This window comes from Diaphorina citri, unplaced genomic scaffold, assembly GCF_000475195.1.
Source record: "Diaphorina citri unplaced genomic scaffold, Diaci psyllid genome assembly version 1.1 scaffold1431, whole genome shotgun sequence".
Lineage (NCBI taxonomy): Eukaryota > Metazoa > Arthropoda > Insecta > Hemiptera > Psyllidae > Diaphorina > Diaphorina citri.
Window position 1 is genome coordinate 33,817 of NW_007378857.1, and position 15,312 is coordinate 49,128.

Consider the following 15,312-nt stretch of genomic DNA (forward strand, 5'->3'; position numbering starts at 1 on the left):
TTTTCCGAGGCCTCGACAATTCCCGGCTTAATGAACCGCGGAAAATCAACACTAAGGTGAAGGGTGAAGCAATCGTACGGAACCCACGCCAATACGATGTGTCATAATACTTGTAATTTAATATCATTTGATTATAGTGAAACTCGTTTTGTAATGTAAATAGGTACGGAACCCACGCCAATACGATGTGTCATAATACTTGTAATTTAATATCATTTGATTATAGTGAAACTCGTTTTGTAATGTAAATAGTTTTTGAATTAGAATGCCAACTAGAAAGAAGAAAAGTAGAAGAGGAAAAAAAGGAACTCCACAACTTGCAAATTGCAAATTGTACCAGTTATAATGTCTACGTAGGTATGTTTTCTTAGTCTGGTGACTAGGATATCAGAGGTTTATCCCCCAGATACCAAAGAGCTATGAATCCTTAGGGATAAGCGTTCAAGTACCTAATTGTAATCCTAAAATTGACGAGTTAATTTAACACATCAAAGTACATACATAATCTTTTAATATTTAAAAATTAATTTTCCATTCATGCTTTTGTGACGAAATGTAGGTCAAAATTATGATTCTTTTTGGTCCCCTAACTTGACAAGTCTTTCACAATACCTATAATATGAATCATGTTGATTTTGAAATCTGGGCAATCACAATATAAAAGAGACCAGTGTGGCATAGATATCCTCCTGTACAACGATATTAAAATCACAGAGTCGATGTAGTAAAATGTCATAGTAGATGCACCCTGGTTATGGCCTCTGTACAGAAAGGTGTGTCAAAGCATCCGCTGGTAAATTGGAGTATTAATGATTCGTGAAGTTACTAGTTTCCGGTGTGAGGGATTTTACATCGTAAAAAAAAGGTTGTTCTTGGGTTTTACATCCCTTTTAATATTTTCCGCCAAGTGGCTTATTTTTTGTTAGGACAACTTTGGGTTTCTCTCAGTATATTAAGCCATACTTGTACTTACCAAAAATGTACAGCCACGTGAAGCATGGGCTTGTAATGAAATACTTACAAGTCAGATGTATGTACTTACTAGTCATTAACTAATTAGTAGATTAATGTATAGATAAAGGAAATAATAAACTAATAGCATTGAAAGTCATGCTATACATGCACAAAGTACAACACACATTTATGAAAAACCTACGGACAATGGTAGGAAAAAATTACTCAGGTGATTTTGAATTTTAAGATTGAACATAAATATTCAATAGAATTAATACACAGAATAATCTTTCATATATTCACATAATTATTCCCATAAAATAGCTCAATAATTGAGGAGCTCCATGCTATACATGCACAAAGTACAACACACATTTATGAAAAACCTACGGACAATGGCAGAAAAAAATTACTCAGGTGATTTTGAATTTAAGATTGAATATAAATATTCAATAGAATTAATACACAGAATAATCTTTCATATATTCACATAATTATTCCCATAAAATAGCTCAATAATTGAGGAGCTGGTTTTCTAAGATGGTAAAGTAACTTTAACCGCTGTTAGCCTTAGCAGGAAAAAGTGCGTGCCCTTACAGGTGATGAAGTTGATTTAAAATAAAAGGCTTAATTAATTGAGTTTTCACATATTGGTAAATCAACACCTGGGCAATTGGAATCCTCCGAGCTTTGATTCTGCTGACAACGCGTTGTACGATAAGGTTGGCATTTGTCACTTAATCCTGGATTGATCTGACAGTTAAGTATATTTCTATCCCCGATTAATGACAATCATGAAAAAAAACTTGATTTAAAATAAAAGACATAATTAATAGAGTTTTCACATATTGGTAAATCAACACCTGGGCAATTTGAATCCTCCGGGCTTTGATTCTGCTGACAACGCGTTGTACAATAAGGTTGGCATTTGTCACTTAATCCTGGATTGATCTGACAGTTAAGTATATTTCTATCCCCGATTAATGACAATCATGAAAAAAACCCAACTTGGTAAACCCCAGCATTAAGGAAGGTAAGGATCTCGCTGCAACTGCGAAATGCCCATCAGCCGATACCAGTCAGGAAATTTCTATACATTATTAATTTATTCTTTTAGTTGGTAATACCTGAATGACGATGTGAATTTATCAACTTGCTTAGGCACAGCTGAACTTTTTAATTTGACATTATTGGCAATCATACATTTTCTAGGTGTAAACAAATGTTCATTGCCATTTAATATTGAATTTTAAGCCATAGGTACATCAAGCAGATGAGGTGGATTATTATTCAGCAACATTATAGTGTCCTAAACTGCATAGTAAATAAAATATTATGTAAAGTGTACAGGCACTATTGCATTATTACCTATAGCCTTTAGGTATTTTTCATTCCAAGCAAGTTTTTCTGGCCTTTAATTTTAAACGCAATTTAGGAGGTCTAAGAAAGAAGGTCAGTTTTCTGTGCCGTTCCCGATAAAATGGCTAATTTTCCAAAGATCTTTCAATTGATTTTTGGTTCTCTGTTTATGGATATTGAGTTTCCCAGTAAATCCCTCGGGATAGAATATACTGTTCTGAATCAGTGTGGTGACCACAAGGTTCGAATTCCACTCGAGGCATGATATTTTATTGCCATTTGTTTGAGAAACTCTACTTAATAATAAACTTCTAAAAGTTAGGACTGTACAAATCACCAACAGATGGAATCATGGATATCCGTATTCAGTAAAGAATAAGGGTGGTTTATTGATCTTGATTTATTGGATATTATCCTTCAATGTGAGGTTAGGAAAAACTCATACCTACTGCTACTACCTATCAGGCCAGCGCCATAGTAAACAATAACGAACTGTACAAACACAACAACGAAAAAAAAAAATTCGCTCTTTTTCGCTCGTTTATTTTTAACTCTAACCTACGTAGAATAAGGTATAATAGACTGTGAATAAAAAGTTATGAGTTCTGAGCTATACCTAATTATGCTTCCTTAGATCTGGAGCTTTGCTCTAGTAAAAGGGAGATAAAAACTTGAGTTATCAAGTTGAACTTAGCGTCATAAGGATTTCAGAACCAAAAAGGATCTAAATGGTATTCCCTTTGATCAAGAATGGAACCATGGTTGCTTTCCTTTAACTGTTCAACAGGCTACAACATTAGGTATCTTTAGGTCTTTAGGGCTAAGATTCCCGTGGGCTAAAGAAATTTCAGGACCCCATGGTATATTCGGTCATGAAGGTGTTAAGATGCTGGTGGATGTGACAAAACAACAGTTGTATTTTGCTGGGTTATTAGTAGGTATATAATATTTTGAAAGTTAAGTCTAAAAAACAATCCCAATTCTTAAGATTTCATAAATATTTACCTAGAAGGATTGAACAACTTGAAAGTAATACATACCTCAATACAATCTCTCAATAGCGGCAAATTTAGATCAAGTTTAAAAAGCTGATTTGTTTTCAAAATGCATGGAACTTTGGTCTTCCTCCTTCACTGAACGTTTCCAATAATCCAAGAACGAGTTGCTTTCACACTACTTTCAAATAATCTTTTTTCCTTTTTAATATCGAAGAAAAAATTATCTATGATTCCTTATTTACTCTCTCTATGTAAAGTACAAAATTAAGACCGGAAACTGGAAAAGATCTATTGATAACAATCTTTTTAAAAACTAATTGAAATGAGAAAACTATTTTTGAGATCAATAATGCATCACAATTTGTTGTCAAGAACTGACCTACCTCTAATGAATTATTTTAAAAATGTGATAAGATCAAAAGGTATGTATAATGTATATCACACATCAATATGCATATCATAACAACATGATGAATTTATTAAATCAATAATTACTTCGGTTATAATTGCAATAAATTAGTACGGATCATAAAAAGAAAAGAAAAAGAAAAACACTGATTTAAAAGAAAATGAAATAGAAGATATTGATTTTCATTGGCAATAAATGTAAACAGATCAAATAATAAAAAAATTCACGTAACAGTTTTTGGTACTTTATTTTATTATTTTTTTTTTTTTTGAAAATCGTTTATTGATGTTTTAAACAATAATTAGTTTTTAACATACTTTATTTTTAAATCGACACAAGTTCCACTGGCAAACTTTTAAGAATGTAAATATTTGTTTAAAAAATCCGGTACAAAATTACCAACTTTTTTTTTGTAAAAATATATTTATTTACACGGTTGAATAAGTCCCTAACATAATAATTAAGATTAGGTAGAACTCATATCTTGTGATATCCTCGTTGGAATGAATTATAGCATAATAGAGCGATATAGCATGGTAACGTAGGTATGGTCTGATTGCTCCTGACTCACCTAGTATCTTTTATCTTTTTGTTCTTTCTTTTTTCTCCTTCTCTAAAATTATTATCTTGGTTAATTTACTTTTAACCCGTTGTCCCTTTTTAGCCCGTCCTTCCTTTATTATTACAATAGTAATAAAAAGGTATAAGGGACGGACTATTGTATTCGCTTCGGTGTCGTCTGTCTGTCACTCTGTCCCCATAGAAGGACTTATCCAAACCTAGTCGACCTATAGAAAATGGTGGTGCAAATTTTGTCCAGAGAACCATAAACCCAAAAAAAAACATAAAACTTGTTTTTGGGGGATTTTTTCAAACTCGAGCTTTCCACTTAGACTACTTAGAGTTGGTTTAATATCTCCTTTTAGTCCTTATTGTTCAGAACCAAAAGGATCTAAATGGTATTCCCTTTGATCAAGAATGGAACCATGGTTGCTTTCCTTAACTGTTCAACAGGCTTCAACATTATCTTTAGGTCTTTAGGGCTAAGATTCCCGTGGGCTAAAGAAATTTCAGGACCCCATGGTATATTCGGTCATGAAGGTGTTAAGATGTATCTCCAACCGGCTTAGCTGAGAATTATTGTAGATTTCGAACTGTGCGTACATTACTTAGGGATAAAGCTTGGCGGGTGTAAACTTGTAAAGTGTCTTTTTCTTAGACTCCGTTTTGATTAAAAAAAAAAAAATCTCACTCTCAAGTCAGACCAGCTGAAGTCAATGTTGGCCTATCAGATATTTGGAATTGATGCTTCACTGCTAATTGAGAATCAATATTTTGTTGGGAGCCAGTAATTCAGGAAAATCTAAGACAGATTTGCTATTCGCACATCAGGGCCTACTCAGTTTTTTCAGAACCAAAAAGGATCTAAATGGTATTCCCTTTGATCAAGAATGGAACCATGGTTGCTTTCCTTAACTGTTCAACAGGCTTCAACATTATCTTTAGGTCTTTAGGGCTAAGATTCCCGTGGGCTAAAGAAATTTCAGGACCCCATGGTATATTCGGTCATGAAGGTGTTAAGATGCGTTCAAACTACAAACAGAGCTTGTGAAATCCAAAGTTCACCCCCATACATTTTTCCAACCAATGAAAAATTTCCCTCTATCCGATAGCGTAAAGCTAAACTCCACCTTTTTTTCATTTATTTATTTCCTTCGTCTGTCTTTCCCCTTTGCGTCCATAGCACTTTTCCAAAATTAAATTCTAAGGTAAGTAACACTTAAAAAAAAATCTCACTCTCCACTCTCAAGTCAGACCAGCTGAAGTCAATGTTGGCCTATCAGATATTTGGAATTGATGCTTCACTGCTAATTGAGAATCAATATTTTGTTGGGAGCCAGTAATTCAGGAAAATCTAAGACAGATTTGCTATTCGCACATCAGGGCCTACTCAGTTTTTTCAGAACCAAAAAGGATCTAAATGGTATTCCCTTTGATCAAGAATGGAACCATGGTTGCTTTCCTTTAACTGTTCAACAGGCTACAACATTAGGTATCTTTAGGTCTTTAGGGCTAAGATTCCCGTGGGCTAAAGAAATTTCAGGACCCCATGGTATATTCGGTCATGAAGGTGTTAAGATGCGTTCAAACTACAAACAGAGCTTGTGAAATCCAAAGTTCACCCCCATACATTTTTCCAACCAATGAAAAATTTCCCTCTATCCGATAGCGTAAAGCTAAACTCCACCTTTTTTTTCATTTATTTATTTCCTTCGTCTGTCTTTCCCCTTTGCGTCCATAGCACTTTTCCAAAATTAAATTCTAAGGTAAGTAACACAGCCTACCAAGGTTGCTTGGATACCTACTGTGTAGGAAATTCAAGCAAGGGGTCATGCTACGAGCTTTTTACAAAGGGAAAGTTTTTCTTGTTCAAAAACAGCCTGAAAACAGACCATCACGTTTTAAACTTCCCTTTTCATGAGCACAGAGAAATTTAAATGTAAAAATGTTGACATTTTGAACTGCAGAGTTGAAAAACTCTTTAAAATTGTCCGGGAAAGATACCTACTGTGTAGGAAATTCAAGCAAGGGGTCATGCTACGAGCTTTTTACAAAAGGAAAGTTTTTCTTATTCAAAAACAGCCTGAAAACAGACCATCACGTTTTAAACTTTCCTTTTCATGAGCACAGAGAAATTTAAATGTAAAAATGTTGACATTTTGAACTGCAGAGTTGAAAAACTCTTTAAAATTGTCCGGGAATCAATCTAGGATTCTAGGACCTCGTGAATAGGTATAATATTTAGAGGTACCTACTGCCTATAATGTACTTGACACCCAGTCGTCCACGAGGCTGAATACATAAAATATGGAAAATCTTTATTCAATAGATCACAATTTTTAAATTCGATCTTTTAAAACATAAAATAGTGATAACAATAATATATAATGTGATAACACTTTGTGAGGTTGGATTCATAAAAGTTCTGAATCGGTGCTAGGTACCTGCACTACCTGCAGAGTAGATGGCAAACTAAAAGCAAAGAATATAATTTTATTACCTACAACCTATGTAGCTTATCTATCCTGCACGAATAGGTGATCTTTTAAAACATAAAATAGTGATAACAATAATATATAATGTGATAACACTTTGTGAGGTTGGATTCATAAAAGTCTTGAATCGGTGCTAGGTAGTTACCTGCAGAGTAGATGGCAAACTAAAAGCAAAGAATATAATTTTATTACCTACAACCTATGTAGCTTATCTATCCTGCACGAATAGGACTGAAAAGTCTCTTCACCCAAGCAGTCTAAACAAGGTCTCGTCTAAATAATTCTAAATGGAAAACTGAATACCAACCTCCTTTATAAACTTAATGAAAAGCTTTCAGGGTCTTAAAAATAGAAAGCCGATTGCCGATTTTTCCCTAATCATAACTTAGATCTGGGTTTTGTTTCCGGTATAGGTAAAACTTGTAATGACATAAAAAATCAATCTAACAAAAGTTACAAAATAACAACATCCCCTAAAATAGCTATATCCCTAACGAAGGGTATTCAGCTAGTTCTTGATTCGCCATTGGTCTGAACTCTGAATAATGATGGTAAATCAATCTACAAACTTTAATAGCAAATTTTGAATAATGCTACGCACATTGCATACTCACTAATAGTTTTCAGGCGTGCATACAATTTGTTCAAAGCCAGAGCATAACGTGTGGACACGTTATGGCCAGAGCCCCAGTGTGTAATTTTGCATCGTGTGAACGGGGCTTGGAAGTCACCCATCAAAGAAATCGGATTCTTAGATCTGGGTTTTGTTTCCGGTATAGGTAAAACTTGTAATGACATAAAAAATCAATCTAACAAAAGTTACAAAATAACAACATCCCCTAAAATAGCTATATCCCTAACGAAGGGTATTCAGCTAGTTCTTGATTCGCCATTGGTCTGAACTCTGAATAATGATGGTAAATCAATCTACAAACTTTAGTAGCAAATTTTGAATAATGCTACGCACATTGCATACTCACTAACAGTTTTCAGGCGTGCACACAAAATTTATTCAAAGCCAGAGCATAACGTGTGGTGTGGACACGTTATGGCCAGAGCCCCAGTGTGTAATTTTGCATCGTGTGAACGGGGCTTGGAAGTCACCCATCAAAGAAATCGGATTTTGGAGGGATGGTCGAAAAAATAAACAAACAATTTTAATAATAATAATCATCATGTAGTGATAATAGTAGTAAGAATAATAACCATACAGTAGTAGTAGTCATGTTAGTAATAACCATGATAAAAGTGGGTTATAAAAAATCGGATTCGTGATATCGATTCTCAAAAATCGAAAAATGAAGAAGTCATGGCCATGTTCATTCACTTCAAATTTTTAACAGTTCTCGTTTCCTACTACTAGAGACAACTTCCTTTTGGTCAGTGAACTCATCATGGCCATGTTCATTCACTTCAAATTTTTAACAGTTCTCGTTTCCTACTACTAGAGACAACTTCCTTTTGGTCAGTGAACTCAGTGAGGTGCTGATTTACTGATAAGTTCGATAAGTGGATTTTATTACCTACATACCTACCTTCTCCTGTAGGTCATAGGAAATAGACAAATTTAACATCCAAGGAAGGTCAAACATCTTCAACTTTCAAGCCATTCCGCACAAGTAAGTAAGAAAAACATTCTTATGTAATTTGTTTAGAAATCTATTGATTTTCTTGTTCACCCTTTGAATGAAGTTCATTATCTCCTTATCCTCCTCATTACCAAGCAAAAAAATTCTTTGTATGGATAGATGACCAATGTCCATGATTGTGGACATCTCTTTTGTAGTGCCTTATCTCCTTATCAGTGGAAGGGGAATCTTAAAAATGTGTAACCGACCAAGAAATCAAATTCAAAAACTTACAATAGCACATTGGTACTATTGAAAGTTATTGGTTTATGAGGTAAAATTGTAAAATGCATGCTTTTATTACATAAAAAATAGGATATTGTAATGCCATCCATAAGTAGATCAAGTTTCAAGTCAATCGGCTAAGTAAAAAACCATGTAAAAAACAGATTTCAAGCTATTTTAAAGCAAGTGAAACAGAACCAGCATGATTCTATGTCTATAAAATAGATTTATTCCATTAAACTACCTGAGAGTTCTTATTCACCTAGAGATGTTCTTATGAATATTGGAAAGTTAAATCTTCAAGGCTCTTCTTTACATAATTTACAACCACTACCACTGACCAGGGAGGCAAATAAGTCCAAATTAATTCTATGTCATCAGTAGAAGATTCTTCTTTCATGTTACCATATCGTTCTTGGTTTTATTTTTTATATTTCTAAGTGCATTATTTGTTTAATAAACTATTAACCCCAGGTAAGTCTTGTTGACTTTTTCCTTTCTTTAAATTAGAGTTATACAGTGTCATCTAAAATTCACTACCACAAGTCAATTTTGGCAATTTTTCAGGAGAGTAAAAACTATTTATTTAATGTATCCAGTGTTGATCTTAGTCCTACAGTATTATTGCACCCTGTTCATTTTTTTATTTTTTTTTTTTTTTCATATTTATCAATACCAACATGTCCGGGAGATAATATTAAGGATCTCAAAAATACCAATAACTTCATTTTGCTAAAACTTGACAAATTGACTTACCTACATGGTGGGTTGGATGGCTACAGATTCTCATTCTATGTGTGTGATGAGTTGCATAACATACTCTATAAGTTTTTTTTTTTTTTTTTTTAACTTACTAGGAATCTAACCAAAATATTTTAACTGACAAGGAAGTGTAATAGGTACCTAACATTAATCACAAAATAGATCTTCCTGAAACTGGCCAGTTTTTCTGATTATTACTTTTTTAAAGTAAGCAGATCTACCCAACTTAACTGTTCTTAAATACAATCCTTTTGGTCAAATTTATCAAGTTGAAATTATTGATAAAGTACTTACCTACCATTTAGGTACCTACTCAATTTGGTATTCTATCTTTCAATTTTATTTCTTTGATAATTTTCAGATTTATGTACCTTATTCACCTTCTACTTACCAACTTCTTATGTAATTTACTTATTGTTTGTTGTTAATGAATGTGCGGGGCTGTAAGCATTTCATGCTATGATTTTAAAAATCCATATGGTTATGTCACAACTGCTCTATCTATGCCAAGACCAGCACAATTTTTACTGTGAGCTCTGATTTATTATAGGTACCTATTAGTTTGAATAAAATGCAGTTTTGCTTCAGGCATGAGTACTTTACCTTTTGTTTATAACAACTCATTATTTTGATTTAATATTTTTCCTCTTTTACCTATAAATGATGATTTTATTTCTTTGGAAATTTTTGGGTAGGTTCTTTTTCAGTCTTTTGTCAAGCAAATAAATATTCATCCATGAATTTATTTTATTTCTAAATATCTGATTATTAGCTATTGTCAATAGTAAAATCTTGTGACTTGTGCTCTATAGCTTAAAGCTCTTTTCTCACATTAGTCCCTCATATATTGCATTTCGCAGGCCTTATAATCAATCAAACTACCCTCATGAAAACCATTTCAAGGTACTCCAATTCATATTGTGCGACCGTATTTATTCATTGAAACTTGTCTGTCCTTCTACTTTGAAAGACACTCTCTCAATCTTTGTATAAATAATTGGATATTAGCTAGTAGACCTATGAACGTAGGGGACTAAGACTTCGTTAGTGAAACACACCTTGCATCACGAGTCCATGTTCATACCGATTCACATGTAAAGAGTCCTAAGTTCTGTGACTCATATTTTATCTAGAATTTTGAGAAATAAAGGACCCATTGGATATGATCTGAATCCGCACATTCTATCCGAGTAACCTGAGTTCTCTTGCCATGTTCAGTAATAATAAATAATTCTATGACATTTAAGGTGCAAATAAATAATCTCTGTTATCTGATTCATTTATCTCAGGTGACGTTTATATTTTCTCCATGTTTTCCGTTCCTATCAGTTGACGTAGAAGTATTGATTTACTTATCGGTTCATAAACCTAGTGTTCTTCATGTTTATTACTCCAGTGTAGCTACTACTTACTGTTCTGGTAAGTACTTGCTCTTTCCATCTCGAAGTTCGTAAGTACGATAGACTTTGACTTTCATTAGCTTGTCATAGGTAACAATATTGTTGGAACCTTTGGATTTCGTATTTTTGCTATATCTCGAAATTTCCCATTATTCATTTACCTAACCTAAGAGTATTGGATCTTGTGCTTCAGTGTTGCTTCTGTGGAGATCCTTTTTTTTTCTCCTGATTAGTAGATAGGCATTAATTTGGTACGGTGAATTCTCACTTTTCCTTTAATTGGAATGGTGAATTCTCACCCTAATGATTTTGCCTTTAGTAAAGGTGTATTTTCGTTTCGGGAAACTGTCCATTGCTTCAATAGAAACTGAAGCAGGGGTCAATTTTCCAGTGGCCAGTTTTCTGAAAAGAAAATATACCTCTATATTTTACTTTCATTTTTTTAATTCTCTGATAACCTTGTTAACCTCTTCTTTTAATTAGACAAAATGGTGCATAACCGTACACAAAACAATAATTGAGAGATAATATGGAACTGGCCAGAAAAAAGCCTTGGTCTACTACCGCATTGAAAATAAAATAATACCTTGATGAGATAAGAGTAGGTTCATGACTTCTGGCTGTGGTTATGTACCGGGTTGAGATGAGCTCGGACGAGGTGAGATAGGATATTGTTTCTACAGTTTAGCATTGGAGTGGTAACTTAAGCAAGGATAGCGTGGGAGTGTTGGGTATTTTTCTAACCCTCTGTCCGGGCAGCCATGTTTAAAATTTATTTTATTTTTGTTTGCTTTGTAATTCCCTTGTTTGTAATATCTAATATAAATGAAAAGTATAATATAAACGTGCAAACTCGAGATAAAAAGTAAAAAATGAATTCAGATTTCACAAGTTGCGGAAAAAAAAATCAAAATTTCGAATACAAAACCACAGCCTCTTGAAATAAAAGTACATAGTCAGCTGATCCAAATATATTTCGCTCTTTTCCCAAAATAAACATTTTCTAGGTAGGTATGTCAGAATATGTATAATAATAAAACTTTTTTCCTGACAGGAGTGTAGTTACCTACCAAGGGCCGATTGATGAATGGATTTAGGTCGGGTAAGGGCCACAAAGTAACTACTAAGGTCTTATCGTTCCGAAATCGAAGAGAGAAAGAGGTCAAAATAGGAGAAAGCCAGTCAGCTCTTCCAAGATCAGACCATAACCTTATCTGTTGAGGATAAAGTTCGCCCCGGGCGGGAATCGAATCCTCGAGCTAACGCTTGCAAAGCAGACGCGCTACCAACCAAGCTAACTAGGCTGGCAATCAAATCAGTATCTTTGATTTCTGCTATATTAACAACCTCCGTGGCCAAATTAATTTTCGAAAGAGTACGTAAGTATAGGAACCTGGCTTCAAATAATTAACGAAACTTTTTTCTTTTAGATTGGAAACCCGGCATTGAACACGAAAATCTGTGATATGTTGCTCAAGGAGAAGTGTTTTTGGGGGATTTTTTCAAACTCGAGCTTTCCACTTAGACTACTTAGAGTTGGTTTAATATCTCCTTTTAGTCCTTATTTAAGTTTGTAAAGTTTTTTATCTCCAACCGGCTTAGCTGAGAATTATTGTAGATTTCGAACTGTGCGTACATTACTTAGGGATAAAGCTTGGCGGGTGTAAACTTGTAAAGTGTCTTTTTCTTAGACTCCGTTTTGATTAAAAAAAAAAAAATCTCACTCTCAAGTCAGACCAGCTGAAGTCAATGTTGGCCTATCAGATATTTGGAATTGATGCTTCACTGCTAATTGAGAATCAATATTTTATTGCAGATGGTTGGTATTCGGACAGGTCCAAGCAGACAATCACAGGGCTTTTCCTGGTCCCACTCAACTTGGATGATATTCATGTGTGTGGGCAGGTAGCTTGTCACCAAACGGAGGGTAAAACCTTAGCAGCTATGCACTGATATAGACCTTTTTTTTCAAGTCAAATAATAATAATAATAGACTCTTGAGTGGAAGGCAACCACTAGGCGAGGTTAGCGCCTTAGGCGTTCTCTACCACCTAACCCTTAGAGCTCCATTATTACGTTGTCAAATTCTCAAATAAATGAGGATAAAATTCCATACCTCGAGGCGATTATGTGGTAGCCAGTGTACTTACTGTGACATGAACGGCAAACATACTCGAAGCAGAGGTACATTAACATGCTTGAAGATGAGCTGTGAAGAGTGGAATACTCTCATTTAATCGCCACGCCCACAAGTGAGTATATTTTGACTGGAGTGTCACCTACAGGAGGTATATGAGGAATGGGACTTTACAACTTACAACCCATGTGCCAAATTTACATCGGAACAAAAACATCGATGTCAACATCGATGTTTTTGATTACGATACATCGGATACTCGATATATCCGATACAGGCACTCGGTGGTTGGTACTACCTCTGCACGTGTAAATGGAGAGAGAGAAAAAAAAAATCATTTCACGACTTTGGCTTGGATAGCTTGAGGTATCATAGAATTAGCAATATTTTCTTTCAGTCCAATATACACCGTGAGTTATCTGATACTCTAAATTAGCTCTACTTCTAGGAAAAATAATAGAAAGTAATAAATTCAATATTGTTTACGGGAAGTGCTTATTGAAATTATTGTTTATTGGTAATAGGAAAAGTACTTATGTCAGATTTGTGGAGAAGTACATTACCGTGTATGTACACAATGTGCAGTGTAGGCGTACATATTGTACATAAGGGTACATTATACAAGGTGGAGTGCTTGTTGTCTGGCTCTAGACCAGCCGTATTCAACTTATTTTTTAATAGGCGTACATATTGTACATAAGGGTACATTATACAAGGTGGAGTGCTTGTTGTCTGGCTCTAGACCAGCCGTATTCAACTTATTTTTTCTGCGGGCCACATTTGAGTGCCACACTTTAAGGGCCGCGGCTTAAAAAATACATCGGAACAAGTAGGCACCGTCGAGTGTGGTTTTAAATGAATTGCTGCCAATGACCGCACCGAAAAGCTTGCGGACCAGAAATTTTTCTACTCTAGACGGTTTTTATATTTAAAAGATGTCTAATCCAACTGTGATTTAACATGTATGAAATTAACATGTAAATGCAGTTTCTTTGTGCTATTATGTCACAACTTTGGTGCTCACTGCAGCATTGTAGGATTTTCCCAATATCTCAATAATCCTCTGATTTAACATGTATGAAATTAACATGTTAATGCAGTTTCTTTGTGCTATTATGTCACAACTTTGGTGCTCACTGCAGCATTGTAGGATTTTCCCAATATCTCAATAATCCTAAAATCCAATGTTTACCTACCATGCTGGCACCGGTCGCTATGCGCATAAATTTTTGGGTAGGTTCTTTTTCAGGTCTTTTGTCAAGCAAATAAATATTCATCCCATGAATTTATTTTATTTCTAAATATTGATTATTAGCTATTGTCAAAGTAAAATCTTGTGACTTGTGCTCTATAGCCTAAAGCTCTTTCTCACATTAAGTCCTTAATAATTGCATTTCGCAGCCTTATCATCAATCAAACCTCTCATGAAACCATTTCAAGGCTTACTTCCATTCATATTGTGGACCTATTTATTCATTGAAACTTGTTGTCCTTCTACTTTGAAAGACACTCTCAATCTTTGTATAATAATTGGATATTAGCTAGTAGACCTATGACGTAGGGGACTAAGACTTCGTTATGAACACACTTGCCATCACGAGTCCATGTTCATACCGATTCACATGTAAAGTCTAAGTTCTACTCATATTTTATCTAGGAATTTGAAGTATGAACACACTTGCCATCACGAGTCCATGTTCATACCGATTCACATGTAAAGTCTAAGTTCTACTCATATTTTATCTAGGAATTTGAGAAAATAAAGGACCATTGGATATGGTTGTTGTTGTTGTGTTAGCATCGTTCATCGACTTCCTCTGCCGTCCTCAGATCAAGGAAGCGTGCCGCCTCCGTTGGGTCCGTCCAAAGTGTGGTGACGTCCAGGTTTGTTGGTGCTGCTGGACACTGGAATAGGTGTTTCACGTCGTGGGGCCCGGTGTTGCACTTCGGGCATGAGTTTGACGTTACTCCATCTATCCTGGACATGTAGCTGTTGAGTAGGCATGTAGCTGTTGAGTTGGATATGGTCTGAATCCGCACATTCTATCCGAGTAACCTGAGTTCTCTTGCCATGTTCAGTAATAATAAATAATTCTATGACATTTAAGGTGCAAAATCTGAATCCGCACATTCTATCCGAGTAACCTGAGTTCTCTTGCCATGTTCAGTAATAATAAATAATTCTATGACATTTAAGGTGCAAATAAATAATCTCTGTTATCTGATTCATTTATCTCAGGTGACGTTTATATTTTCTCCATGTTTTCCGTTCCTATCAGTTGACGTAGAAGTATTGATTTACTTATCGGTTCATAAACCTAGTGTTCTTCATGTTTATTACTCCAGTGTAGCTACTACTTACTGTTCTGGTAAGTACTTGCTCT